Consider the following 9,278-nt stretch of genomic DNA (forward strand, 5'->3'; position numbering starts at 1 on the left):
AAGTCAGGGAAGCCTTGGAGCATCTCCACCTTTCCTGTAAGCCTTGTTCTAAGGGAAGCTGCCCTGTTAACACTGGGGTGGCCTTTACTCGAGCTTTGCTTTTGCTGCCGACCTACCTGGAAGAAGAACTTCTTCCTGACCTCCATGTGCTGTGCCTGACTCAACACCAGGTGATTTGTGGCTTTCCTGACCCCTACCCTGCATTCCCAGCCTGCAAACACTATTCCCACAGCAGAGGTCATAGAATCATTGGGTTGTTTTGGTTGTAAGAGACCCTGAGGATCATTGAGTCCAACCATAAGCTAACTCAAGCGCTAAGTCATGTCCCAAGAACTTCTTCTATACGACTTTCAAAGACCTCCAGTGATGTTGACTCCACCACTTCCCTGGTCAACCTGTTCCAATGCCTGACAACAGTTTCCATTAAGAATTTTTTCCTAATATCCATTTTAATCCTCCCCTGGTGCAACTTGAGACTGTTTCCCTTTGTTCTCTCACTTGCCACTGGGAAGAAGAGACCAACGGAACCTGGGGCTCATCTTCTGCCCAAAATGAAATGATTCTGATTAGGACATCCTTTGGCATCTCATCCCAGCACATGAAAGAAGCCTTTTTGTGCCTTCTTGGTCCACTGGATACAGGGCCAGCAATGAGGAGGAGGAGCTCAGGTTCTCAGGCAAGAAGACAAGCAGTGTGCGGGGGCTGTCCTGAATGCTCTAAGGTAAGAAAAGATGGCAGAAGGCATCTCTGCACCAACTAGAAGATCGTATGATCTGTGCACCCCAGGTCATGGGACACGTCTTCCCAAAGATGGTGTGGCAGTATTTTCCCTTCCTGTTCTCCAGCTTTTCTTTTCCTCCTGGTCCTTCCCTCACCCCAAAATTCTGCATCTCAAGGCTGGGGTTAGGACAGGTTCTCCTGGGCTTTCCTGGGACAGTATTGCCTCTGCCTTCTCAATAACGCATAAATTCCTCCTTCTCCTGACCACTTGCTTCACAATGTTGAGCTTTACAAGGGAAAAATGTAAAGGTGTGTTCAGCAAAGTGATGGTAGTGTCTGAACTACCTTGTGTTGCTCTACCCGAGTATACCCCAGATAGGCAGAGATGTTTAGAAACCACCCAAGTCAAGACTAAGTATAGTCAATACCAAAGTAGTTGACAATCACTGCACAACCTTCCCAAACAACCCTATCCCAGAACCAGGCCTGAGCAACATCTCTCTCCCAGGGCATCTTGGGAGAGCATCAGTAGGGGAAAGGATGAGACAAAGGCACAGACTGGGATGCAGAAGAACTTTAATGAGTCAAAAAGAAAACAAAACAAGGTGGCTCTGAGGGGCAGCTCCAGTCCCCAGAACACCGGGGGCAGACAGGAGCGTGTGAGCCATGGCTGTGGTGCAGATCCAGGCAGGTGTCCATCTGCCTGTCCCACAGAGGGAACAGGGCCAGCAGGTCCTCCCTAGTCTGGCTTTGTGGGGTTCACAGCCCGGGGGAGCACAAGAGAACAGAGACACAGAAGGGAGAGAAGACACGGGGAGAAGGGAAAGGCGGAATGGGCCATGCTTTCTGAGAGCCCAGTCTGGCCCTGTCTTTTTGCAAAGGGTGCTGGGGTAGCTCAGCCCATCTGAAAGGAACAACCTGATGATTTGTCTGCACTCCAGCACTATTTGGTGGGTCCCTGGTTTCCTTCCTCAGGGCCATCACCAGCAGCTTTAGCAGGGGAAACACCTCCTCGTGCCGCAGATGCCGCTGCCCAAGCCAGAGAGACCAAAGCCCCCAGAGTTGATGGGCACTCCCTGAGAGCTGAGGATGCTGCCAACAGCAGCGGAGGTGGAGGATCCCACGGCGGTGTTCTGCGGGAAGGAGGTGAGGATGGGGCCGGGCAGGGTCACCACCACAGCGGGGGGCTCAATGACAACTCTGGAGTCCTGGCACTGCCTGACACAGGGCTCATTGCAGCTGTTGGCCAGCGGGGTCGGGCCAGAGGACTGGCAGGGCAGGCATGGGTTGTAGCAGGACATGTCTTGTGGCTGGAGTTGCACCTGAAAGACAGGACAGGGGGAGGCAGAGCATGAGGGATTGCATAGTATCAGCCTTTCTCCCAACCTTGGAGAGCCAAGGAATAAACTGGGGATGAGAGTTGGAGGCTGTGTAGGTGACCCGCAGGCTTCTCCCTCAGAAGAGCCCTGGCAAGAGTGACCAGGGAGATCCCCACCTAGCCTATAGCTCAGGAGACACTTCAGCCACACCCCAGAGTCTCTCCTTGTCAAATGTTCTGCCCCTTTCCCCTCCCATGGTGAGCAGCCTCAAGACCCTACATGGTAGAACAGAGCAGTTACTCCCTGAGAAATCCTAGAGGAGGAGGAGGAAGAGGAGGAGAATGGTTGTCCAACTCACCTCAGTCCCAAGGAGATGGAGGCGAGAGGAGTGGATATGAGAGTGAGGTGCAGGACCCACTTTTATACTGCTCCTGCACCGCCCCAGGCCCACAGTCACTGCACGCGGGCAGCAATTTTCCAACAGACTCACTTCTAAAGCAAAATATCCTAATTAACGACATAGGTTGTGTTTTTGTTTCTGTCAATGCTCCCATTTAATTTCCGCATTTCTGCCATGCCCTCTAGGCCATGGGTACTCATTTCAAGCACCATATGAGAAGCGCAAGGATTTCCTGTGCAAGAAAACATCAGAACCTGCCAAAAATATGCTCTATGTAGAGCCCCATGTTGGAGGTTTTTTCCTCACCAATGAGGGGCGGTTAGGGGCTCAGGACAATGCCTTATTCCTCCCACTCTCCTCACACCACAGTGCACTTTGGCTGCACACTGGACCTGATCAGCTAGAGACACAATGACTTGGGCACATTTCCAAACACTCTGACCACCCTTTGAGCCCCTTGAGCTGTGGGAGTGCCGGCAAGAATGTCACACTGAGACCAAAGGCCATTAGGGCTTCCAGGAGCTGTGTACTCGGGTCCAGCCCAGTGGTCAGAGCTGTTTTTTTTCCTGGGGCTGGGATGGAGCTGCCCTGGCCTCAGGGGAATTTATCGCTGTGTGGGATCCAGAACTGCAGACAGCACTCACTCCTGGCTTGGACTCACTCCAGAAGCCTGACACACGGCCAATCGAACATTAGAGTGCGACTCACCATGGGTAGGGAGAGTCGATCCCAGGTAGCTTGCCTGCTGAAGGCACTCCCTTGGCCTGCTGGGATGCGTCCCAGCTGACTCCATGTCTGCAGAGCAGGGAAATGCTTTGCCTCTTTGAAGTTGTCCCAGAGCTGCTTTTCTACCCAGGTCCCTTCTGATCCCGTCCAGTCCCTGAGCATCCCCTAGTACATGGCACTGCAGGGTCCTGGCAGCCCTCACTCACTGGGTAGTTTGGGGAGGTTTCTTTGCCTCTCCAATGGTACTGGTAGGTTCTCCAGCAAAAGGAGGCTTTGGAGCAGTGGAGGGGAGACCTGCTGATACCCTAATGCCAGGCGATGTTTTTCCTGGTGATACAGGGAACTGACAATTAACTAATTAACACTTAAAGAACTGACACTTGAGAACTAACCCTACCCCACTTCACTAAAGACACTTACAGAGCTAACCCTTTAACCCACATCGCTGTTGCCTAGCCTTGCTTAACTCTGTGTAACTTATTGTATGAAAACCAGGACTTCTCTGATGCCTTGCAAAAATGATTATCCTTGGGTGCATCCTTGATGCATCCTTGGGTGAACTAGGTAACAGAATCCTGGGCACAGGATAGGAGCTACACCAGTTTTAAGCAACTCAGCAGTCTGAGTCCTAACCAACTCATCACAGTGGACCAAAGGTGACCGTGTACAGAGAAAGAGGACCCGGGTTCATGATCATTACGCAGTGGCAACCAGGAGGAGCCAGAGGCGGAGACTATGGGAATGGTCTCCCGGAACTCATTGTAATAAGAACCACCTTCTCGGGGACATGTTATAAATATGTACAGGTGTTCCTAAAACTTTCATGAATATGTAACACTTCACTGCATTTAACCGAGTTCACAGCTACTGTAATTTTACACACATATTAGCAGAAATGATTCCTTGTTTGTCCGGCGTCGTAAATAAATGCATTCCTTCATTATAACCTCAAGGGTTGTGCGTTCATTCCGCGCCTCACTGGGACCCAGGGATGAGTCCCAGGTGGAGTGGAGATTTCTGCAATGCTTTTGTTCCTTCTTCTTACTGACTATTCAGGAGAACTCCTCAGCACCGCCCAGTCTGTTTGACCAGGACGATGAAGTTTGTGTGTTTGTTCTCTTACACCCTTCAAGTCTTTTCCTAAGGCTGATCCCTGGCCCTTTGGGCAAAACTATCCAAAGGAGTTCTGTTTTCAGAGAACCCCCACGTATTTCTTGAACAATCTGCTTATTTAGCATGAAGGACTAGCAGAGGGAGGAGATGAGCCTCCCACTCTTCTCTTGGATGTGAATGGACTGAAGCATAAAACTCCTAACTCGAGACAACTTTGTGCAGTGTGCTGCGTGGCATTAATGAAGTTTCATCGCACTCACCACCAAGACAACTACAGAGACTGTCAGACTGACAAGTGGAGAAATCTTCCCTTCCTTCTGATATTCAAATCTTTCTGTTTCTGTTTCTGTTTCTGTTTCTGTTTCTGTTTCTGTTTCTGTTTCTCTTTCTCTTTCTCTTTCTCTTTCTCTTTCTCTTTCTCTTTCTCTTTCTCTTCTCTTTCTCTTTCTCTCTTTCTCTTTCCTTCTATCTGTATTCTGGACACTTAAAGGTAACATTGTTTTGACTTTTGTTGTTGAAGTCTTGTGAAGTTTTATGATGTAGATAGAAACTTTTGCCAACCCACTGTTTGCTGTAATTCCACTCAGGCATCTCAAGCCAGCACATGAAAGAAGCCTGCATGGCAGAGCAGGCATGTCAGAAATGAGGAAATGAAACGACAGCATTGATGGCCCCAAAATAGAAACTTTACATATGATACTCTGCTTTGGAAGTGAGTCTGCTGGGAAATTACTGCCCGCGTGCAGTGACTGTGATCCTGGGGCGGTGCAGGAGGAGTATAAAAGCGGGTCCTTCTCCTGACTCTCTCATACACTCCTCTTGCCTCCATCTCCTTGGGATCAAGGTGAGTATGAAGCCCTATCTCCACCTCCTTCTCCTCCTCCTCCTTTAAGATTTCTCATTGCATTCCTGCCCTTTAGTCCCATGCAGGGTCTTGAGGATATTTGTACTGTGCGAGGGAATCGGTCAGAAAGTGTGACATGGTGGTATATTGTTTGAGGTGTCTCCTTGAGCTGTGGGCAAGGTTGGATCCCCTTGGGCTTCATCGCTACTGGCAGGGCTTGCCTGAGAGGAAGGAGAAGTGCGTGTGCTCCCTACACAGTGTCCAGCTCCTGTCTGCAGGCTGTACCTTGTCTTGCTCATGCTGGGGTGACAAGCTGCTCCTCACCTGTCTCCCCCGCTCTTCTTCCCCCGGCCCTCTCTCCCAGGCGCAGCTCCAGCCACAAGACATGTCCTGCTACAACCCGTGCCTGCCCTGCCAGCCCTGCGGCCCAACCCCGCTGGCCAACAGCTGCAATGAGCCCTGTGTCAGGCAGTGCCAGGACTCTAACGTTTACATCCAGCCCTCCCCCGTGGTGGTGACCCTGCCTGGCCCCATCCTCAGCTCCTTCCCGCAGAACACCGCCGTGGGATCCTCCACCTCCGCCGCTGTTGGCAGCATCCTCAGCTCTCAGGGAGTGCCCATCAACTCCGGGGGCTTTGGTTTCTCTGGCTTGGGCAGCAACATCTGCGGCACAAGGAGGAGTTTCCCCTGCTAAAGCTGCTGGTGATGGCCCTGGTGAAGGAAACCAGGGACACACAACACGGGACTGGACTGGGGAGGGAGATTTGGGTTGTTGGTTTCAGAGGGGCTGAGCAACCCCAGCAACTCTTGTAAAAAGACGGGGCCAGTCTGGGCTCTCGGGAATCTTGGCCCATGCCGCATTTCCCCTCTTCCCGTGTCTCCCGTTCCTCTTGTTTCCTTGTTCTCCTGTGCTCCCCTGGGCTGTGAGCCTCACAAAGTCAGCCTAGGGAGGACTGCTGTCCCTGCTCCCTCTGTGGGACAGGCAGACGGAGACCTGGTTCAGTCTCTCCACAGCCATGAGTCGCAGACTCCTGTCTGCCGCTGATGCTTCCTGCTCCAGGATCTCCACTCAGATCGATCTCTTTCCCTCTTTTGTCTCATTAAAGTTCTTCTGCACCTGAGCTCATGTCTCTGTGTCATCTTTTCCTCTGCAGATGCTTTCCCAAGGTGCCCAGGAAGAAGAATGGTCTTCAAGAATTATGCTGGGAGGGATGTCTTTAGTGTGGTTGTGTGGTGGTTCTTGGCACAATTGTGTTTATTCTGACTGGGATGGAATTCTCTTTCCCTACAGCAGTGTTCATAATGCTGTGCTTTGCAGCTGTAGCTGGAACGGTTCTGATGACAGCACATCTGTGTTTTGGCTTTTGTTGAGCAGTGCTTGCACAGCAGCAAAGTTGTGTCTCCAGCCACACTCCAAAAGTCCAGTAGGCTGGTGCTTAGACCAGAGCCTGGAAGGGGACATAGGCAGGACATCTGCAGGACAGCAGATTCAGAGTGACCAAAGGGACATTCGATACCATATGACATTGTGGTCAGCAAGAAATGTGAGACAAATAAGGAGGAAGTGGAGGGGCCATTCAATATTTGTCCATTGATTTTCAAAGCAACCACTACACGTACTCTGGTCTTACTTTGGAGGAATTGGCTGAAAATCCGCTCCTGATAGAAAACAGGGAAGAAATCTTTTTTACTATGCTTTGCTTGTCTACATGGCCCCTGCATTTCTTCCTCACACTGCATGTATCTCAGCCTACAACTCTGTAATGTCTGTAATTCTCCATGACTTGCTCAAGGAGATGGAAGTGATAGAGCATCTTGGTGGACATCTGGTGATCAGACAAGGTCACCTCACTCCAGTCTTTTTGGTGCTTCCTGTGGGGTTTGAGACAGCAGCAGTTTTGATTTGAGCAGGTGTTAGCTGTAGCAGTTATCAATTTACAGGCCTCTGTGCAGCGCAGGCAGTTTGCTTGCTGAACTGCTTATCTCTCGATTTTGCTGATGTTTGGAACATGTTAATAGAACCAAACACTCTGGGCTTTGTCCTGGAATTGGGACCCTTAGAGTGCTGGGGAGCTTTCTAGTGGAGATGCTGAGGGAATTCAGCTCCCTCTTCCCAGAGAAACCGACGTGGGGGTGTTTTCTTGTGTGTACCCCCAGGGTCCTTGCTCATCCTTAAGTGAGATGTTTACTGCTATTAATTAAAACCGTTGATTTAATGTGAGGTTTGTGGCCTCTGGTGTAATGCTGGGGATAACTGCAAGTTCTTCTGCATCCCAGCCCAATCCTCTGTGTCATCCTTTTCCCTGCAGACACTATCCCAAGATATCCATTGAGAGAAATGTTCCTCACGCTGATTCTGGGAAGGAGTTCTTGGGGATGGTTGGACAATGGTTGTTAACACAAAGATTTTTAAGTGAACGACTGTGGCCGGTGTTTTCAAAGTACTTGTTCTTCAGAAGACGGTCAGGCATCGATCTGGTGCTGCGAAGTGGTGGGTGATCACGTTTGCATGACTAGTTATTTCATTTATTTTTTTTTCTCATTTTTTCCCTTCTCCTCTAGGAGTGTCCTTATCTTGACCCAAAGGTATTTTGTCTCCTTGTCTTCCAAATCTGTCCCCATACTACTGGGACAGTGAATGAAGAGAACAGTTGGTAGGTGATTAATGCCGACTGGGTTCTATACACCACAGAGACCAACACGCAGTGCATGTCATCCTCATCTTGCTCCTTACGGTTCTCTGCCCAGAGCTTCCTGGGAATGTTTCTGGAGGGATGGAGCAGGGAGAGGCACTGGCAGGAGAAGAGGCAACAGGTGGAGGCTGAGTGTCTCCAAGGGCTCTTCAGAATGTCTCTAAAGCAGAATGGTGAGCAGCAGCATGGCTGCAGAAACGCTTGCAGATGAGGAAAGGGAGCTGCCCAGCTGCTCTAGGACACAGGTGGGCAAGATGATGCATGTCCAGATAGAGCCAGCCCTGTTTCCCCATGAATCCCTCATGCCCTGAGAAGCAGCAGCCCAGCAGCAGGGCCAGGGAACGGTGCTTTTGCAGTAATGTCAGTAAAGAGGTGCAACTCCAGCACTGTTCCTGGGGACCAAGGACACTCATCAGCATCCTGGCCAAGGTGACCAGCACCTCAGCTAGGAGATCTAGGGTAGTGACTATCCCAGTCTTCTGAGTACTCACCTGAAAGCACCTACAACAATGCTGCAATGCAAGAAAGATGTGTTGCAAGAAACACCTGGGCCAAGTGGACTGTGTTCAGCAGACGGTGTTTGAGGATGGTGATGAGCTGGAGCACTTGTGTGGGGAGCAGTGTGTGGGGGCACGGGGCTTGCTGAACATGAAGAAAATATATGGTGTGAGAATGAAAAGCAGCTTTGGAGTAGCAATGGTGACATCCTGCAGAAGACAGATCCAGGCTCAACACTGGCAGTGTGTGGTTGGAGGACTAGAGACAATGGGCTCATGCTCAGACATGAGAGGTTTGTACCTGGTAGGAAGAAAATGGTTTCCTGCAAAAGGTGAGTCAAGCAGTGAAAGAGGTTTCCTGGGGACATTGTCCGGTCACCCTCCTTGGACATGGTCACTGTTTATTGCAGGGCAACAATAAACTGTGGCAGATGGTCTCTGTTAACCACCCTACCCTCTCTGCTAAGGAAAGTTAATAGGAGGGAAATGGAGAGAGATTTGCAAGTTGGAAAAGTTAAAAAAGATTTACTAATGCTACTAATAAACAGAGAAAATAATACAAAATATGCAAAACCATTCTTGAATTTCCTGGGGTAGTGCAGTGTTTCCCACCATGGAGCTGCTGTCACTCCAGTGGCTGTATGTGGGAGATTTGAGGGATTTTCGTGAAGTTAATGTGTGGATGGGTTTCTCTTAGATGGAGATTTGTTACTGAACTAGCCAGGCCCAAAGGAATTTCAAGGCCCCCTCGAAAGTAGAAAACAGGAGCTGCTGTGGGAGTGAGGCAGTTCTACAATAACAGGGCCTCAAGAAGACGTAAATCAACAGACCTATGAGCAGTGAAACTGGGGTGTGTGGACAGCTCATGAACATAGACAATATACAATCAGCTAATGCATGCTTGAAGCGTGGATGCGTGATCAGGAAATAACTGCATATATAAGGAGGATTGTTTTTGTAATAAAT

Source organism: Patagioenas fasciata, chromosome 22, assembly GCF_037038585.1.
Source record: "Patagioenas fasciata isolate bPatFas1 chromosome 22, bPatFas1.hap1, whole genome shotgun sequence".
Taxonomy (NCBI): Eukaryota; Metazoa; Chordata; class Aves; order Columbiformes; family Columbidae; genus Patagioenas; species Patagioenas fasciata.